This window comes from Sebastes umbrosus, chromosome 12 (assembly GCF_015220745.1).
Source record: "Sebastes umbrosus isolate fSebUmb1 chromosome 12, fSebUmb1.pri, whole genome shotgun sequence".
NCBI lineage: Eukaryota > Metazoa > Chordata > Actinopteri > Perciformes > Sebastidae > Sebastes > Sebastes umbrosus.
This window is the reverse complement of record NC_051280.1, coordinates 30,559,745-30,580,021: the sequence shown is the minus strand read 5'-3', so window position 1 is coordinate 30,580,021 and position 20,277 is coordinate 30,559,745. Positions and strand designations below refer to the sequence as shown.

Sequence of the window (20,277 nt, the reverse complement as noted above, 5' to 3'; positions counted from 1 at the left end):
ACGTGACTTGGATGTAATATTAGATCATTTATAGATCTAAATGTCTTCTTAATTTGTTGGCTCTCATGCTGGCAGCTGCCAAGTTTTCAGACATTAAATACACACTACATTAACACATCTTTGGATATCTTTTGTACTATCATCTCTGTACATAATTGCAAGTTTTGCACACTTAGGGGACAATATTTTGCCCATTTCTGCTCAAACTGTTCAGCAGTTTCTCGCATGTTTTTGATTATGTTTGCAGTACTTGCTAATATCTTTTTTATTTTCTCTCACTATGTTGTTAGTTATGGACCAAACACCAACAAGGCAAATTCCTTGTATGTGAAAATTGGCGTTAATCCCGTTTCTAATTCTAAAAGCAGTGCTGGCATTCGATTCAGTTCCTTTGTGATCCACCAGAGGTCAGTGTGAGCCAAGTCCTGCTGCCTGCACTGGTCCGTCTGCAGAGTAGGAAACCTCAAACTCAGAATAATATTCTTCAGGATTATGGGATTAGAGGAATATTCCAGTGAAACCAAAGAGACAAAAGAAAAGTAATCTGAGACTCTCAATCAATCACTGTAGGTACAATACAGGAATAACACAGTGATACTAAACATCAGGGTACTGAGTATAAGACAGTGTAATCTGTCATCGGTGTCATCTCCCCAGATGTTTCATAACCGAGCCCTTACTACATGACACTAGCAGACACACAGACACAGTGTGAGAGGGGAGAATAACGGGGGATAGAGTTACAGTGAGAGCGGCTGTGTCCAGGATGAGATCACCATCAGGCAACTGTTGCCTCATACAGATGGAGGATGGAGCTTTAAACCAGGTGCTGCTCTATTGAACTCTGCAGGAGGCATTCAGCTGATGAAACGCTGGCGGACATGTTGGACATCCTTAGATGTGTGTTCCAATCACCTGTTGACTTACCTGTTTGAACGCACACAGTGTTGACACTGGGAATGTGACGTCACCATGTGACAGCGAGTCCGCCACCATTAACTTGTTCAAATTAAGTCCTAAAACCTGGAGATGAGTTGGTATTTTTGCACTTCCGGTTCCGTCGTCTCGGAGTCAATGAGTTTTTGTGAATGGGATTTTAGTAAGATGCTCTGAAATAAGATCTGTGGTTAACACAAGCTGAAGAAATTTTAATGTTTGACATAAAATATATCAATAAATACCACACTTTTTGAAGCTTTTACGTGTCTTAATAAAGGCGGTTGCTAACATGTTGCAAACGTCATCACGCCGATTCGTCGATACCGATACCAGTATCGGGTATCGGGTCCGATACTGTGCTCATGTACTCGTACTTGAACTCGCAAACCGGCTCTGATACAACGGTACCGATACGGCAGCGTGACGTTAACCTCTCGTCACCATCTTTCGGGTCCTATCGCACGCGGTCACGCTCCACCTCCCCGACGGTGCAGGTGAGACGGCCGGTGGTGCCCTCACTTTCATTGCACCACAGGGTTTTGCTTGCACCCTCTGACTCGCGCGTGCGTTAGAGTTCTTGGTCTGTGTTTCAAGACGGGCCGGGTGGGTTGCAGCCATCGCCGCAGACCCCTGGCACCTTTTACTTGAGCCGAGCCCCGCCCTGGGGACACGATGCGGTTGGGGCGCACTGAGGACAGTCCGCCCGGTCGACAGTCGGGCAGCGAGCCCTTAGACCATGGCCCCGGGAATCAACCTTCGCCCCGAGCCTTTCCAAGCCGACCTAGAGCCGGTCACGGCGCACCACCTCGTATGTGGGACTCCCCAGCCTGCCGTGTGTCGCTCACACACTCCAGCTGGCTGTTAACGAGGGTCTTTTGGCACAGAGAAGTACTCGTATCGGTACTCGGTATCGGCGAGTACCCAAATGTGAGCACTTGTACTCGGTCTGAAAAAAAGTAGATCGGTGCATCCCTACTTCTGGCGATTGCATTTGCACTTCAAAAATCATAGAAGTAATGTTCATTTGTAGAGATTATCTTGCTGAACAAAACTTGTAAGTATCATAATAACCCAATAGAGAAATCATGTTGACTTTTTATCGAGGGAACCCAGGCTGATACAAACTTCCTGGTTGGCCTACCAAAATACCCCTGTAGCACTCTGTTGTACTGAGGTGATAGGCAAACAAATGGAACTAAACGTGCACGTCATTTGGGTGAAGTGGCCCTTTAAAATCATGTTTAATGATCCCACATTCACGTCTCTTTCAAAGAGGCTGACACCTTCCTCCTTATCTCCTGTTTTTTTTTTCCTGGTATGATCTTCTGATATTGTATGCATGATGCATGATCCTCCTTAAAAAAAGGAAGTAAAGTAGATCTGACCCTGAACAGAGTTTTTCAAGTAGAGCATTTTCCTTCTTGGGCTTCATTTTGTTTTCATGATCCGCTGCAGAATCCGTCCATCTTAATATACGTCAGGTGTCAGGTGGACCGCAGATGCTAATTTCTCCGGAGATATGTGTCTGTGTGTATTAGCGCCGTGTTTGAATGGTGGCCTCCTAGATTCTCATCCAATGCATGCTGGGATTGACTTTAGCCCCAGGAAGGAAGGAAAGAAGGAAAGACATTTCTGCTAGGCACAGATCTATGACCTCCCAGCTGACCAATAGCATGTAGCCTGGCTGATGACCTCAGAGCCCCTCCCCTGTCTGTGTGTGTGTTCAGTGATGCGGATGATCTCCAGATCTGTGGTTGATCTGCTCCTCCCATCCCCCTCCACACCTCCGTGTTCCTCCCTCACAGTGCTCGGTGGTGAGGGGGAGGGGAGGCAGGGAGGCAGGCGGGGGGTGTAGGTCATTAGGCAGCGGGGTGAAAAGGAGAGCACACACACACACACACACACAGAGTCTATGACTATAACAGGAATCCATGACTCAATCAATGTTTTTTGCTGCTGCATTGACTCCCAACAGAAATCTCCGTTATAACCAAATACTAGAAAACACACTATAGGCTGCAGTCGAAAAGTCTTTTTCTCTCTTAGGAAGGTTCCTAATGTAGTGAAGTATCTCATAACAGCCGTGATAAGAGCTGTTTGAATCCTCTAAATGTTACTTCAATGCTTCCTTTATGATCTCCTTTAGCGTAGGATACACTGGACCATCCTTTACCAAAAGGAAAGGAGATAATAATATCCCACAATTCCTTGAGGCCGCAACTTTTAACGCGACGCACCATTCTGTCCTTCATGAAAACAAACAATATACTTATCATGCATATTATTTTCATACAGTCATATACTAATTGGGATTCATGTTGATAAATACTGTATGAGTGGACAGTGACAACCATTTGGTTTCACTTTATTTCTATTTATTTATTTCGACATAATAAGTAACAAATATGTAAAAAACAAAACAATAACAAATAAAATGAACAGTAAACAAATAATCAATGTAAATAAATATAACGTCCAAAAAGGAGTAGGAAGACGTACACATTTTGTTTGTTTATTTAGATCCCCGTTAGCTTTTGCATAGCAGCAGCTATTCTTCCTGGGGTCCACATAGTTTACATGGTGACACACATCCACACTACTCATCATACACTAACATAACACATCGTAATGCACGTCTACATGCAAATAAAACAATAACCACTGACACAGTTTAAATAACACAAATGCACATTTAATGGTTCTACTCCTTCGTCAATATTTGCCATATAAACTTAGTGGTAGCTTGTAGGTTATTCCTTTTTTAATTTCAATTCCAACCTTGGTAATGAAGTGATATTTTTCACCGCTGTCCACATTAGGTCAGATAATCCTTTATTATATGTTGATGACAGCAGCAGAAGGACCTGCAGTATCTCTCTTTCACACCGCGGGTGAAGCAGTCTGTCACTGATAGAGCTATTTAAGAACGCACGGGGGAAGCAACGCCTTTTGTAGTCCATCTTCAGAACATTGTAGTTTCACCACGTCACTAACATCCGCCGCCGTCACATCAGAATTACGGAACCTATAGTGAAAGTGCAGTCGGATTCTCTTAACACCACGGTTGTCTTTTCCTAACTCCTTCTGAATTCTCCTTCTCATCTTTCCTTGACCTCATGACGTTTTCCATCGAGGTCGAGGAAAAGCGGTTAGGAAAAGACATTAAGACGTCATTTTTTTTTAACTTTTCGACCCCAGCCTTAGATTCAGACTTTCCCACTGGACAAAAACCCACCAACACCCACTAACATCTGGCTTTTGTCTTCCGTGGGAAAGGTTATAATCTGCATTCATTCCTGGGACAAATGACTCTCTGCAGTAGTCACGGGTATTTATTGGCTCCAGCTCCGATTAGCAGTGATGGAAACGTATTTTCTGTCCCTTTTCTGGCACATATAATAAATAAAATCAACAGGGATTTGGGACAATTATTAACATTAATAATAAACGTATTAACTTACAAATCATACAATTAATATGCGCTCTTCAAAGCCACCAGACTCCATTGACAGAGACAGTAATTTTACCCCCGCGACGACGTAGTCGGGGGTATGTAGCGCTCCGCATGTCCGTCCTTCCGTCCGTCCGCGTGTCACACTTTCGTTTCCAGAGCAGACCTCAAAAACCATTTAACTTAGGAACTTCAAATTTGGTGTGATGGTTGACAGTGTGGTCTAGTTTTGCCTTTTGGGGGTTAGAAGTCCAGGGTGCACAACATTTTTGTAATTTTTCCAAAAGGGCAAAACCTCAAGCAGTGAGTGGGTGTGTCTTTGTTAGTCTTTCCACTGTTCCAATAATCACCAACTCTGGTTTGAGAGTCTGAAAGAGAGAGAATAAGTAGATATAAAAGATATTAAAGCGTGATTGTGACGTCGAAGAGCCCTGCCTGAACAAAACACTTCCTTGTGCAGGTTGATGGTGTTGGACTAGGAGCAGTGCTAGCTCAGAGAAACCTGTCCTGTTCTTGAGCAAGAAACTGCTTGACCGGGATAGAAAGTACTCTACTGTGGAAAAGGAGGGACTGGCTGCAAAGTGGGCGATTGATTCATTGAAGTATTACCTTTTTGGGAAGAGAGTTTGTGTTGCAGACTGACCGCAGACCTTTGAAGTGGATGCACTCCAAGCAGCATCAGAACGCAAGGATTCAGCGTTGGTGCCGAGCCCTCCAGCCAAACCGCTGGATAGGCCGCTGTTATAAAAAAAGACAGAGGCTGTATCTGAAACCTCATGCTATAGTAGTAGTACGTACTGATTTGGCCAAAATGTAGTATGTCAAAGAATGCCAAAAATACCCGGATGTCGTACTGATTCGGAAAAAAATCTCCAGTCTGCATCGGACCAGTCGCCTACTGTATCCCACAATGCAAAGCGCTGGAACGGTCACTTTAGGTCATTTTTGTATTGTAAAGTAGCGGAGGTTTGCTATTGTCCGTGCTGTTTACTTCCGCTTTCCAAAACCAGAAACCCGCGAAGCCCAGCCTGGCGTACTAGGAAAAAAATTGATTTACATTCCATCCTACATACTACTGACGAACACAGTATACAGTATACAGTATACAGTATACAGTACATACTGCATACTGCGTTCGTCAATAGGATGTAGTAGGCGGTTTTGGATACAGCCAGTATGTATCAAGTGCAATGCTAAATTAGTGAGGTACTTGAATGTGCCACTCCTGTACAGTAAACATGATGCAGCCATGATGGATTTTGGAAAGTGAAAACACAGAATAAGTTATCTATTTAATGATTTTTCCTTTTTTATGATCTGTATTGCTGATTTATTGAATTCAAAGACCGCTGAGGGAGTCGTATGTAATGAACATATTTTTTTAATGAGATTAACTCTCGTCTTCAGCTGTCCACCCGTCCGTCCATCTGTCCGTCCATCCGGCTGTCTGGCCTGCTCATCCATCCATCAGCCCTCTCTCTCAGTCAGCCAATCGATACCTGATGTCAGGATGAGGTAAGTGATGACTTCAGAGTCATTAAGCGATATGATAGGCTGACACAGTGCCATCAGCAGCGGCCGCTGGAAATGGATGGACCCCAGACACCCTGGGTCGTATTTCACTGGTCACACACACACACACACACACACACACACACACACACACACACACACACACACACGCTGGCCCAGTGAGGATCTCGTATCTCCTGCCATAGAAATGGATTTTCTCCCTGCAGACCACACACAGGGCTGATTCATATCTCTATTGATTTAGATGAGGAGATGAACTGAATGGGATGAAATGAAATCAGCCTCAAAAATAAATTACAAATTAATCAAATAAATCTGTTCAAGATACACACATAGAAACAGTTACACATATATATATAAATAACATATTCAATTGAAGCAGCGTGAAGCTTTAATCTGAGATGAATTATGAGATAATAACAGCTGAAATTGTCATGAGTCACCTCAGAGAGCTGAAGGTCGCCACAATAAAAAAGAACTGTGGTAATGCAGCAGCAGCAGCAGCTGGATGTTTCCAGGAAAGCACTCGGCTGTTTTCCACTGCCGACTGGTTTGGCTGCTCATCTTACCAGTGTGTTACTGGAATTTCTCAGTTCAGGGGGAATCAGGACAGGAAGCTCATAAAGTGGATCAAATTAGAGCACAAAGCAGGACAACAAAGGCTGCTCGTGTGAAACACAAACCGCCATCTCTGGTGTCGGACATGACACCTCCACTTTTATACTGTGCTTTTACATGAATTTTCAACTTGATGCAAGTGTCAAGTCAAATTATAGCGTACTACAACGTGACAGAATCAATGGCGGCTCTAGTTTCTCTCTTTAGAAACGACATTAGCACATCTAAAAAGAACAACTTAAGCAGATATACTATGACTTTTTTTAATTTCTCCGACATACTACACTATGACTTTTTTATGATAACATTTTTCAACATATTATACCTTTTTTTCATGAAATTTTTCAGCAAACTATACTATGACTTTTTTTCATGAAATTTTTCGACACACTATATTTTGACTTTTTTCATGAAATTTTTCAACATACTTAACTATGAGTTTTTTTTCATGAAATTTTTCAACAAACTATACTATGACTTTTTCATGACATTTTTCGACATACTATATTTTGACTTTTTTCATGAAATTTTTCGACATACTATATTTTGACTTTTTTCATGAAATTTTTCGTCATACTATATTTTGACTTATTCCATGAAATTTTTCGACATACTATATTTTGACTTTTTTCATGAAATTTTTCGACATACTATATTTTGACTTTTTTCATGAAATTTTTCGTCATGCTATATTTTGACTTTTTTCATGAAATTTTTCAACATACTATATTTTGACTTTTTTCATGAAATTTTTCATCACACTATATTTTGACTTTTTTCATGAAATTTTTCGACATACTATAATTTGACTTTTTTCATGAAATTTTTTGACATACTATATTTTGACTTTTTTCATGAAGTTTTTCGACATACTATATTTTGACTTTTTTCATGAAATTTTTCGACATACTATATTTTGACTTTTTTCATGAAATTTTTCAACATACTATATTTTGACTTTTTTTTATGAAATTTTTCGTCATACTATATTTTGACTTTTTTCATGAAATTTTTCATCACACTATATTTTGACTTTTTTCATGAAATTTTTCGACATACTATAATTTGACTTTTTTCATGAAATTTTTTGACATACTATATTTTGACTTTTTTCATGAAATTTTTCGACATACTATATTTTGACTTTTTTCATGAAATTTTTCGACATACTATATTTTGACTTTTTTCATGAAATTTTTCAACATACTATATTTTGACTTTTTTTTATGAAATTTTTCGTCATACTATATTTTGACTTTTTTCATGAAATTTTTCGACATACTTAACTATGACTTTTTTCATGAAATTTTTCGACATACTATATTTTGACTTTTTTCATGAAATTTTTCAACATACTATATTTTGACTTTTTTCATGAAATTTTTCGTCATACTAATATTTTGACTTTTTTCATGAAATTTTTCGTCATACTATATTTTGACTTTTTTCATGAAATTTTTCGACATCTATATTTTGACTTTTTTCATGAAATTTTTCGACATACTATATTTTGACTTTTTTCATGAAATTTTTCGTCATACTATATTTTGACTTTTTTCATGAAATTTTTCAACATACTATATTTTGACTTTTTTTATGAAATTTTTCATCATACTATATTTTGACTTTTTTCATGAAATTTTTCGTCATACTATATTTTGACTTTTTTCATGAAATTTTTCGACATACTATATTTTGACTTTTTTCATGAAATTTTTCGACATACTATATTTTGACTTTTTTCATGAAATTTTTCGTCATACTATATTTTGACTTTTTTCATGAAATTTTTCAACATACTATATTTTGACTTTTTTTATGAAATTTTTCGTCATACTATATTTTGACTTTTTTCATGAAATTTTTCGACATACTTAACTATGACTTTTTTCATGAAATTTTTCGACATACTATATTTTGACTTTTTTTATGAAATTTTTCAACATACTATATTTTGACTTTTTTCATGAAATTTTTCGACATACTATAATTTGACTTTTTTCATGAAATTTTTCATCATAGTATATTTTGACTTTTTTCATGAAATTTTTCGACATACTATAATTTGACTTTTTTATGAAATTTTTCGTCATACTATATTTTGACTTTTTTCATGAAATTTTTCGACATACTATATTTTGACTTTTTTCATGAAATTTTTCGTCATAGTATATTTTGACTTTTTTCATGAAATTTTTCGACATACTATAATTTGACTTTTTTATGAAATTTTTCGTCATACTATATTTTGACTTTTTTCATGAAATTTTTCGACATACTATATTTTGACTTTTTTCATGAAATTTTTCGTCATAGTATATTTTGACTTTTTTCATGAAATTTTTCGACATACTATATTTTGACTTTTTTCATGAAATTTTTCGACATACTATATTTTGACTTTTTTCATGAAATTTTTCGACATACTATATTTTGACTTTTCTCATGAAATTTTTCGACATACTATAATTTGACTTTTTTCATGAAATTTTTCGACATACTATATTTTGACTTTTTTCATGAAATTTTTCGACATACTATATTTTGACTTTTTTCATGAAATTTTTCGACATACTATATTTTAGACTTTTTTCATGAAATTTTTCGACATACTTAACTATGACTTTTTTCATGAAATTTTTCGACATACTATATTTTGACTTTTTTCATGAAATTTTTCGTCATACTATATTTTGACTTTTTTCATGAAATTTTTCGACATACTATAATTTGACGTTTTTCATGAAATTTTTCGACATACTATAATTTGACTTTTTTCATGAAATTTTTTGACATACTATATTTTGACTTTTTTCATGAAATTTTTCGACATACTATATTTTGACTTTTTTCATGAAATTTTTCGACATACTATATTTTAGACTTTTTTCATGAAATTTTTCGACATACTATATTTTGACTTTTTTCATGAAATTTTTCGTCATACTATATTTTGACTTTTTTCATGAAATTTTTCGACATACTATAATTTGACGTTTTTCATGAAATTTTTCGACATACTATATTTTAGACTTTTTTCATGAAATTTTTCGACATACTATATTTTGACTTTTTTCATGAAATTTTTCGACATACTATAATTTGACTTTTTTATGAAATTTTTCGTCATACTATATTTTGACTTTTTTCATGAAATTTTTCGACATACTATATTTTGACTTTTTTCATGAAATTTTTCGTCATAGTATATTTTGACTTTTTTCATGAAATTTTTCGACATGCTATATTTTGACTTTTTTCATGAAATTTTTCGACATACTATATTTTAGACTTTTTTCATGAAATTTTTCGACATACTATATTTTGACTTTTTTCATGAAATTTTTCGTCATACTATATTTTGACTTTTTTCATGAAATTTTTCGACATGCTATATTTTGACTTTTTTCATGAAATTTTTCGACATACTATATTTTAGACTTTTTTCATGAAATTTTTCGACATACTATATTTTGACTTTTTTCATGAAATTTTTCGACATACTATAATTTGACTTTTTTATGAAATTTTTCGTCATACTATATTTTGACTTTTTTCATGAAATTTTTCGACATACTATATTTTGACTTTTTTCATGAAATTTTTCGTCATAGTATATTTTGACTTTTTTCATGAAATTTTTCGACATACTATATTTTGACTTTTTTCATGAAATTTTTCGACATACTATATTTTGACTTTTTTCATGAAATTTTTCGACATACTATATTTTGACTTTTTTCATGAAATTTTTCGACATACTATAATTTGACTTTTTTCATGAAATTTTTCGACATACTATATTTTGACTTTTTTCATGAAATTTTTCGACATACTATATTTTGACTTTTTTCATGAAATTTTTCGACATACTATATTTTAGACTTTTTTCATGAAATTTTTCGACATACTTAACTATGACTTTTTTCATGAAATTTTTCGACATACTATATTTTGACTTTTTTCATGAAATTTTTCGTCATACTATATTTTGACTTTTTTCATGAAATTTTTCGACATACTATAATTTGACGTTTTTCATGAAACTTTTCAACATACTATAATTTGACTTTTTTCATGAAATTTTTTGACATACTATATTTTGACTTTTTTCATGAAATTTTTCGACATACTATATTTTGACTTTTTTCATGAAATTTTTCGACATACTATATTTTAGACTTTTTTCATGAAATTTTTCGACATACTATATTTTGACTTTTTTCATGAAATTTTTCGTCATACTATATTTTGACTTTTTTCATGAAATTTTTCGACATACTATAATTTGACGTTTTTCATGAAATTTTTCGACATACTATATTTTGACTTTTTTCATGAAATTTTTCGACATGCTATATTTTGACTTTTTTCATGAAATTTTTCGACATACTATATTTTAGACTTTTTTCATGAAATTTTTCGACATACTATATTTTGACTTTTTTCATGAAATTTTTCGTCATACTATATTTTGACTTTTTTCATGAAATTTTTTGACATACTATATTTTGACTTTTTTTATGAAATTTTTCGTCACACTATATTTTGACTTTTTTCATGAAATTTTTCGACATACTATATTTTGACTTTTTTCATGAAATTTTTCGTCATACTATATTTTGACTTTTTTCATGAAATTTTTCAACATACTATATTTTGACTTTTTTTATGAAATTTTTCGTCACACTATATTTTGACTTTTTTCATGAAATTTTTCGACATACTATAATTTGACTTTTTTCATGAAATTTTTCGTCATACTATATTTTGACTTTTCATGAAATTTTTCAACATACTATATTTTGACTTTTTTCATGAAATTTTTCGACATACTTAACTATGACTTTTTTCATGAAATTTTTCCACATACTATATTTTGACTTTTTTCATGAAATTTTTCGACATACTATATTTTGACTTTTTTCATGAAATTTTTCGTCATACTATATTTTGACTTTTTTCATGAAATTTTTCAACATACTATATTTTGACTTTTTTTATGAAATTTTTTGTCATATATTTTGACTTTTTTCATGAAATTTTTCGTCATACTATAATTTGACTTTTTTCATGAAATTTTTCATCATACTATATTTTGACTTTTTTCATGAAATTTTTCGACATACTATAATTTGACTTTTTTCATGAAATTTTTCGTCATACTATATTTTGACTTTTTTCATGAAATTTTTCGACATACTATATTTTGACTTTTTTCATGAAATTTTTCGACATACTATATTTTGACTTTTTTCATGAAATTTTTCGACATACTATATTTTGACTTTTTTCATGAAATTTTTCGACATACTATAATTTGACTTTTTTCATGAAATTTTTCGACATACTATATTTTGACTTTTTTCATGAAATTTTTCGACATACTATATTTTGACTTTTTTCATGAAATTTTTCGACATGCTATATTTTGACTTTTTTCATGAAATTTTTCGACATACTATATTTTAGACTTTTTTCATGAAATTTTTCGACATACTATATTTTGACTTTTTTCATGAAATTTTTCGTCATACTATATTTTGACTTTTTTCATGAAATTTTTCGACATGCTATATTTTGACTTTTTTCATGAAATTTTTCGACATACTATAATTTGACTTTTTTCATGAAATTTTTCGACATACTATATTTTGACTTTTTTCATGAAATTTTTCGTCATAGTATATTTTGACTTTTTTCATGAAATTTTTCGACATGCTATATTTTGACTTTTTTCATGAAATTTTTCGACATACTATATTTTAGACTTTTTTCATGAAATTTTTCGACATACTATATTTTGACTTTTTTCATGAAATTTTTCGTCATACTATATTTTGACTTTTTTCATGAAATTTTTCGACATGCTATATTTTGACTTTTTTCATGAAATTTTTCGACATACTATATTTTAGACTTTTTTCATGAAATTTTTCGACATACTATATTTTAGACTTTTTTCATGAAATTTTTCGATATACTATAATTTGACTTTTTTCATGAAATTTTTCGTCATACTATATTTTGACTTTTCATGAAATTTTTCAACATACTATATTTTGACTTTTTTCATGAAATTTTTCGACATACTTAACTATGACTTTTTTCATGAAATTTTTCCACATACTATATTTTGACTTTTTTCATGAAATTTTTCGACATACTATATTTTGACTTTTTTCATGAAATTTTTCGTCATACTATATTTTGACTTTTTTCATGAAATTTTTCAACATACTATATTTTGACTTTTTTTATGAAATTTTTTGTCATATATTTTGACTTTTTTCATGAAATTTTTCGTCATACTATAATTTGACTTTTTTCATGAAATTTTTCATCATACTATATTTTGACTTTTTTCATGAAATTTTTCGACATACTATAATTTGACTTTTTTCATGAAATTTTTCGTCATACTATATTTTGACTTTTTTCATGAAATTTTTCGACATACTATATTTTGACTTTTTTCATGAAATTTTTCGACATACTATATTTTGACTTTTTTCATGAAATTTTTCGACATACTTAACTATGACTTTTTTCATGAAATTTTTCCACATACTATATTTTGACTTTTTTCATGAAATTTTTCGACATACTATATTTTGACTTTTTTCATGAAATTTTTCAACATACTATAATTTGACTTTTTTCATGAAATTTTTCGTCATACTATAATTTGACTTTTTTCATGAAATTTTTCGTCATACTATATTTTGACTTTTTTCATGAAATTTTTCGACATACTATATTTTGACTTTTTTCATGAAATTTTTCGACATACTTAACTATGACTTTATTCTTGACATTTTTCGACATACTTACAAAAACACAGCCCCAAATGTTTTTTTACCCCAAAATTTCTCAAATCTGAATCTTCAGCAACAGGAAATCCAGAAATGTCAAAAAAAAAAAAAAAAGGAAGAAAGAGCCTTTATGTCATCCCAAACTCTCATTATTGCAGAAACATATATCCTCCCCTCAGCCGGAGGAGGAAGTGAGGTTCAATGAATGCCATTATGTGTGTGTGTGTGTTCTTGCACAGCTATCTTTGTGAGGACCAATTTGCGTTTTAGACCTTCAGAGTGAGGACATTCTCTGAAAGAGAGGACATTTTGGCCAGTCCTCACCTTCTGACTGACCTTTGAAGGCCTGTTTGAGGGTTCAGACTTGGTTTTAAGGTCCAGGTTGGAGTCAGGTTTATGTTAGGGTTCGGGTAATTGGCTTGGGAATGCATTATGTCAATGAGTGTCCTCACAAAGATAGAAGTACACGGCTGTGTGTGTGTGTTTGTGTGCAAGCAATTGATGCACTGGCTCTCAATGTCATGTTTTTACCATTTGTCTCCCTTGGAAACAGAGAGAGAGACTTAAAACCCCAGAGCAAACAGGAGGACATCTGGACCTGTCTCTCTTTCCTCTCCTCCTCTTCATTTTCTTCTCTCCTCCCTCCTTTATTCTCCTCCTCCTTCAAACCCCCACTGTCTTCCTCCTTCTCCTCGATGCCTTTCTCATTTCTCTCTCCTCCCTTTTTATCATATTTATTCTCTCTCTTTCTCTCTCTCTCTCTCTCTCTCTCTCACTCTCTCTCTCTCTCTCTCTCTCACACTCTCTCTCTGTTTCTCTCTCTCTCTCTCTCTCTCTCTCTCTCTCTCTGGGGGCTATCAATCACGGTTGCCGTGACGGCGGCCGGGCTGTAGGTGGTCATGCTGACGGCAGATGGCTCTTTATCGCTGGAGCCCTGGCCTCTCCATGACAACCGCAGAGAGCAGGAAGTGACACATCCAGCCGAGTGGAGAGAGATTCATCTGGACATGAGCGTGCACGCACACACACGGAAGAGTATGAGATGAAAGGGTGAGAAGAAGAGGGAGACCGACAGAGCTTTCATGGCTATAGCATATTTAATTTATAATTTATTACTTTATTTTGTTTTATGTTAATTTTGATGACCCGATTCGACTGTTATCAGGCCATTAAATAGGCGTTATCAGTCACTATAAGCACCATAGATGTGGGTCAATAGGAGCCTACTTCACCTACTACGTTGTGAAAGTGAAAGTGAAACTTAAATGAAACCCGTTCTAACATGTAAAACTGAATAAAATGTCACATTTTGAACACAAACAAAAAGGCTTCTTTAGGTTTAGACAACAAAACTACAACTTCTTTAAGTTTAGGCAACAAAACTACAATGTCTTTAGGTTTAGGCAACACAACTACAACTTCTTTAGGTTTAGGCAACAAAACTACAACTTCTTTAGGTTTAGGCAACAAAACTACAACTTCTTTAGGTTTAAGCGACAAAACTACAACTTCTTTAGGTTTAGGCAACAAAACTACAACTACTTTAGGTTTAGGTGACAAAACTACAACTTCTTTAGGTTTACGCAACAAAACTAAAACGTCTTTAGGTTTAGGGAACAAAACAAGTTCTTTAGGTTTAGGTGACAAAACTACAACTTCTTTAGGTTTAGGCAACAAAACTATGACTTCTTTAGGTTTAGGCAACAGAACTACAACTTTTTTAGGTTTAGGCAACAAAACAACTTCTTCAGTTATAGGCAACAAAACAACTTTTCAGGTTTAGGGAACAAAACAAGTTCTTTAGGTTTAGGTGAAAAAACTACAACTTCTTTAGGTTTACGCAACAAAACAAGTTCTTTAGGTTTAAGCAATAAAACTACAACTTCTTTAGGTTTAGGCAACAAAACAACTTCTTCAGTTATAGGCAACAAAACAACTTGTTTAGGTTTAGGCAACAAAACTACAACTTCTTTAGGTTTAGGCATCAAAACAACTTCTTTAGGTTTAAGTGGCAAAACTACAACTTCTTTAGGTTTAGACAATAAACCGGAAACCAGAGCGCTTCCGGTACCACAATCTTGTCCCGTTGCCTACAGATTCTACATGTGAACGCAGAATCTGTTTATAGAGATTATCATCAACATGATGTACAGTATGTTGGACAATAAGGCTGGATATTCACTAATCTGGCTAGATTCATTACAAGTTAGCTGGCAGAGCCGAGCCTGGCCTGATATACATGCAGACAGAGCCGTGATGCCAGCAGAGCTGCTTCCGACAGAAGAGCCTTCAGAAACAAAGGCAGGCTTTGTCCCGATATACCACGGCTCAGATGCTCTGCATATTAAGATGACTGATTAAACAATATCAGCAAACCCTTTACAGTGTGTTTAGTAAACATTGACGCGCAGTGGCTTTTCAATAATTGAATTCCCGCTTGAAAACAACTATTTTAATCAATCTAATTATTTCACTACAGCTTCACATATCATTTATAATTAATGTATATATAGTTTTGCAGCACTGATCTTATATTTTTATGGAAGATCTGATCTTGGCATTTTTGCAAGGACCTTCAATACACCAACAGAAGTCTGTTTTTTTTCCCCTCTAAATTCCTGGAAGGAGAAATGAGGGTAGAAGACAAGACTACATGCTGGGTTGGTGGTTCAGTGTGTGTGTGTGTGTGTGCGTGTGTGTGTGTGGTATGGGGCGGCTGGTGGATTTCACGTCCCACTTCCTCCAGCAACGCGATTAGGCCAGACGTCTGTCACACACACACACTCCACCTCTCTCTACTGTCTGCTAGAGTAAACACACCCTCGCTCACACACACACACATTATTTCTATTACTATTCATGCGAGGACATTCTATTGACTTCCATTCAGTACATATTGCCAGGCGCTTTTTTAAAAGGTGCAGTATATTAAAGGCTAAGTGTGATCACATCATTATATTCTAACACTGATAAATATGATGTCAAACAGAGAACACCTCCACTGAGGGGGATTGGCAGCCTCTGTAGTTTACGTTGAATGCCACGAAGCTACACATCAAAAATTGATGATGTTGCTATAGAGAGCCTAATGGTACGTGTCCTTTCCACGCTCCTCCCATTCATTGTCTATGTAAGCTGCCGTGCAAGGCATTCTGGTAGCGTGGCGGCGCAATTAGAGAGACGGAGCGTCATGATGGCCGTTCCTCATTTGCATAAAGTCGAGGTCTAATCTTCTTTATGCAAATCACGGGCGTTCGACGCGACTCGCCACCTCTCGAAACTCCCGAGAATCTTTTAAAATAAACGTTGTCGATCCAAAATAAGGACAGAGTCAGCAACTGCACGGATTATTTCTCGCCTCAAATGTTTTCAGAAACACATTTCATGAAATAAGAGAAGTTGAATGCCACTGAGCTACACATCAAAAATTGATGGTGTTGCTATAGCTACATCATCCAAGAATACGCTCGCATGACCACGCCACCTTTTAGGAAAAGAATCCCGTGTCCCTCATAGACGATAACAGAAAGTTCTTCAGAAAGTAAAGTTGAAACATGTCTCCAAACTTCTACTTTAAACAAACCAGACTGAGAAACCCTGGGTTGAGTTACTGAGTTAATAACCGGCGTCCTAGGACCACTTAGCGGGATCTCGTTTGTTAGGGTTAGTTAAAGGGACTGTTTGTAACTTCTTACACGTATAAATCATTGCGGTTCGGTCTCCCATGCACGCTTGCTTGTGGCTACGCTGTTCAGACACAGCCTCCAACACAAACTACACGGAAGCACCAAAACCGCAAAGTTGTATCTAGTGAAGCCCGTCTGTTAAACAGTGTTGGCCGCGGTCGGAGGACGCGGGGGAGACCGTAGCTTTGGTCTCCAGGACCGGAGTCTCTGCTCCTCTGCCTGCTTGCCTTCACTCACACACCGCGCTCGTTCTCACTCTTTCGCTCCACCTCACGTGCATGTGCGCACACTCCACACTGCAGAAGAGTTAGTTCAGCTCTGAGAATATCTAGTGAATGTACAGTAGATGTTTGTGCAGAAATAAATGCTGCAGCTCCTCCAGACCAACAGAGGTTTCCCGTGTCTTGTGAAGTGACGGGGCTCCACAGCGAGAAACGTTATCGTCTCCGACCAAAACTCCGGTGTCTCCCCTGTTCCCTCCGACCGCGGTCGGGAGGCTGAGGCAGGAAAAGCCAACACTAGGATCAGCATTGATTCATGGAGAGACCTTCGTCTGGTCAGCTAACATTACTGCCAAGCAGCTGAAATATAGAGTGATATTGTGGTTTTAGCTGACGTGTGTCTCCTCACTGCTTTGAGCGATGCTCGTTCATGTCTATGTAGAGCGAGCACGAGCAACAGGACACTGACTTCCGTTGACTTAACGGCCACATGTGTTGCTGTTAACAAGACATTTCTGATTCTTACAAACATTCCCTTTAAGCCAGATAACGAGAAGATACCCTGGGTATGTTGAAGTTGCTTCGTAGTACAGGCCTCATGTCTTTGAATGTAATGTACGGGTTTAGTTTGAAGTTGGTAGTTTCATGGATGAAAAGAAAAGCCAAAATCTCTCACATACTGTCCATTCCAGTCTCTCTCACTCTCTCTCTCTCTCTCTCACACACACACTTGCACACACACACAGTGGGGTCTGGCTGTCAGTTTGCGTCTTGTCAGCAGCTCCAGTGGGAGGGAGGCCATTTCTAACAACTGGCTGGAGTATGCACACACGCACACACACACGCACGCACACACACGCACAGGAAATTTCCTGTTTTCTTATTTCAACTCCATTCGACCCCAAAATGTTCAACTCAACTGTCTCCGTTTTCCTCTTTAATGCTGACTGACACACACACATGCACGCACGCACTAACACACACACACTGAATACTGTTTTATGACCACAACATTTACATCTGATCTAATAGTTGGTTTATTCTCATCGGTCTGCTCTCTCTGTCGTGGTCCAGTTACACGTAATGACCACTGAGGCCTCTAGGGGCCGCTAACAGGCCTCTAAGACTCCTGTAACATACAGTACAAGTTGTATTTGTATTGTATAGTTGTATTAGTATACAATATATTGTTGTATCGTATCCTTAGAAAAAATTTAAAAGGAAATTATCACATTTAATTCATGATGTCTAATTATCTTTTGATTTGTTTAGATATATTTTCTTTTTATCTGTTTTTTTTATGTATTTCATTGTTTTTATTTGTTTTGTTTTCCGCTTTTTGGTTCATTTTTCTGCTCATTTTGTGTACTTTTTCCTTTTTTGTTATTGTTTTTTGTTCTCCTGAGGTTTTGGGGGAGGTCCTTTGTATAAGCCTTTTGGCTTCTTGACCTCTCCTGACATATTTCTTTTTTTTTTTTCATTGACTGGATTTTAAATAAAATAAATAAATTAAACTTAAACCATTTACACGAGGGCTGCACAATTAATAAAATATTAATAACACATTTATTTTTTTTTAATCACAATTAAATGAACATGATTGCCTGAGATATTGACGTTTAAAATGCGCGTCCTGCTCATAGAAAACTCTGCTGCATATCAAATCGAGCGCTTCCTAAACCAACAACAACCAGCCGGCGATCGAGATGTTTTGGCTTCACTTTTGGGTATAGATATTATCTATACAACCAATGTGTTTATGATTTAATTAAGAGCATAACATTGTTTATTTTTATGATAATGCACTTCCTGCTCTTAGTCTGATAGTCTGTAGATAAGATATATTTTGAGAAAATACCGACAGAATACAGTAGAGCACAGAGGTCGTTTCCACGCCGCGAGGCAGACAAGCGCTCACGTCTGGCGCAGTGAGACCCCGCAGATCCCAGCCAGTTGAGTAGGCGGTCCTTAATGTGACCCAGGATGCATTCACGTACACATTCACTGCTAAAAGACTGTGGCCATATGTGGCTCAGACCACCTCTGAATGTGGTCTGAAAGATCCAATCTCAATGCGTCTTGAGTGCGTTCATACCTGTACTACTTAGAGCTGTCCACTTGTGATCGGATCACTGAGGATGCATGTTAATACCAGGTCTGAACAGGGCCTTTAGTGGGTGTCAAGCAACCCAGATCCATGGGTACCTGCGAGACGAGAAAGCACAAAGACTCCGGGGAAGAAATCAAGTTAGTAACGTGCATGAACGGGACATAAAATGCATCCAGAAGGAGAGAAGGAGCTCAGTGCGTCATAGGAAGTCCTCTGGCAGTCTAGGCCTATAGCAGCAGAACTAAGGTTTTCCTAGTTCCTATTTCTTCACAGAGGTAAAGCCAGTGAGAGAGAAGAGAAATGAATCATTGGCAGGTTTGAGGAAACAGCAGTCTGGTTTTAATCGTAGCCGAGAGATCAGCGAGTCATCTCAGCAACTGATTTTGGAAGTGTCGTTATTTCTAGGTTATCATTATGAAATGGGTTTACTGGTTCAGCACACTTGAGATCCAATTGGACATATCAATGTGTTTGACAGCCCTGTTCTTAAGTCTTAATAATTGAAGTAACATATTGATATTGATATACCATAGTATTTACACACACAGTATGGCAGTGTAACACCTCCAGTGTGTTTGTAGCAGCAGGGCAGGAAGTAGACCTGACCTCATCCTGGAAACGAGCGCAACTCATAAGTGCAGTTTTGCCTAAAAATAAAAGCGAGAGAAGAAGTGAAACAAATAACGAGATGCAAGCGGAGGTTTGGTTTCCTAGGCGAATATCATGATTCACTTTTATTAAAAGCATCATAGCTACAATTCATCATACATGATGTCTCCAAAAAACAAAAAAAACAAAAAACAAAAAGACAAACACCAAAAAAAAAAAAGGAAGAAAAAAAAAACATTTACATGGTATGTCTGTAAACTTCAAGGCTAGATAAGAATTTTGAGGTAATGCTCTT

At 35.8% G+C, this 20,277-nt stretch overlaps 1 long non-coding RNA gene across 1 annotated transcript; it reads left to right on the top strand.

Moving 5' to 3' along the window:
• Positions 1 to 379: 379 nt before the first annotated feature.
• On the top strand, positions 380 to 18,450 carry LOC119498592. The gene is made up of 3 exons (XR_005209144.1): positions 380 to 1,153; positions 5,014 to 5,020; positions 18,440 to 18,450. It is a non-coding gene; the product is annotated as an uncharacterized LOC119498592 (long non-coding RNA).
• Positions 18,451 to 20,277: the final 1,827 nt, after the last annotated feature.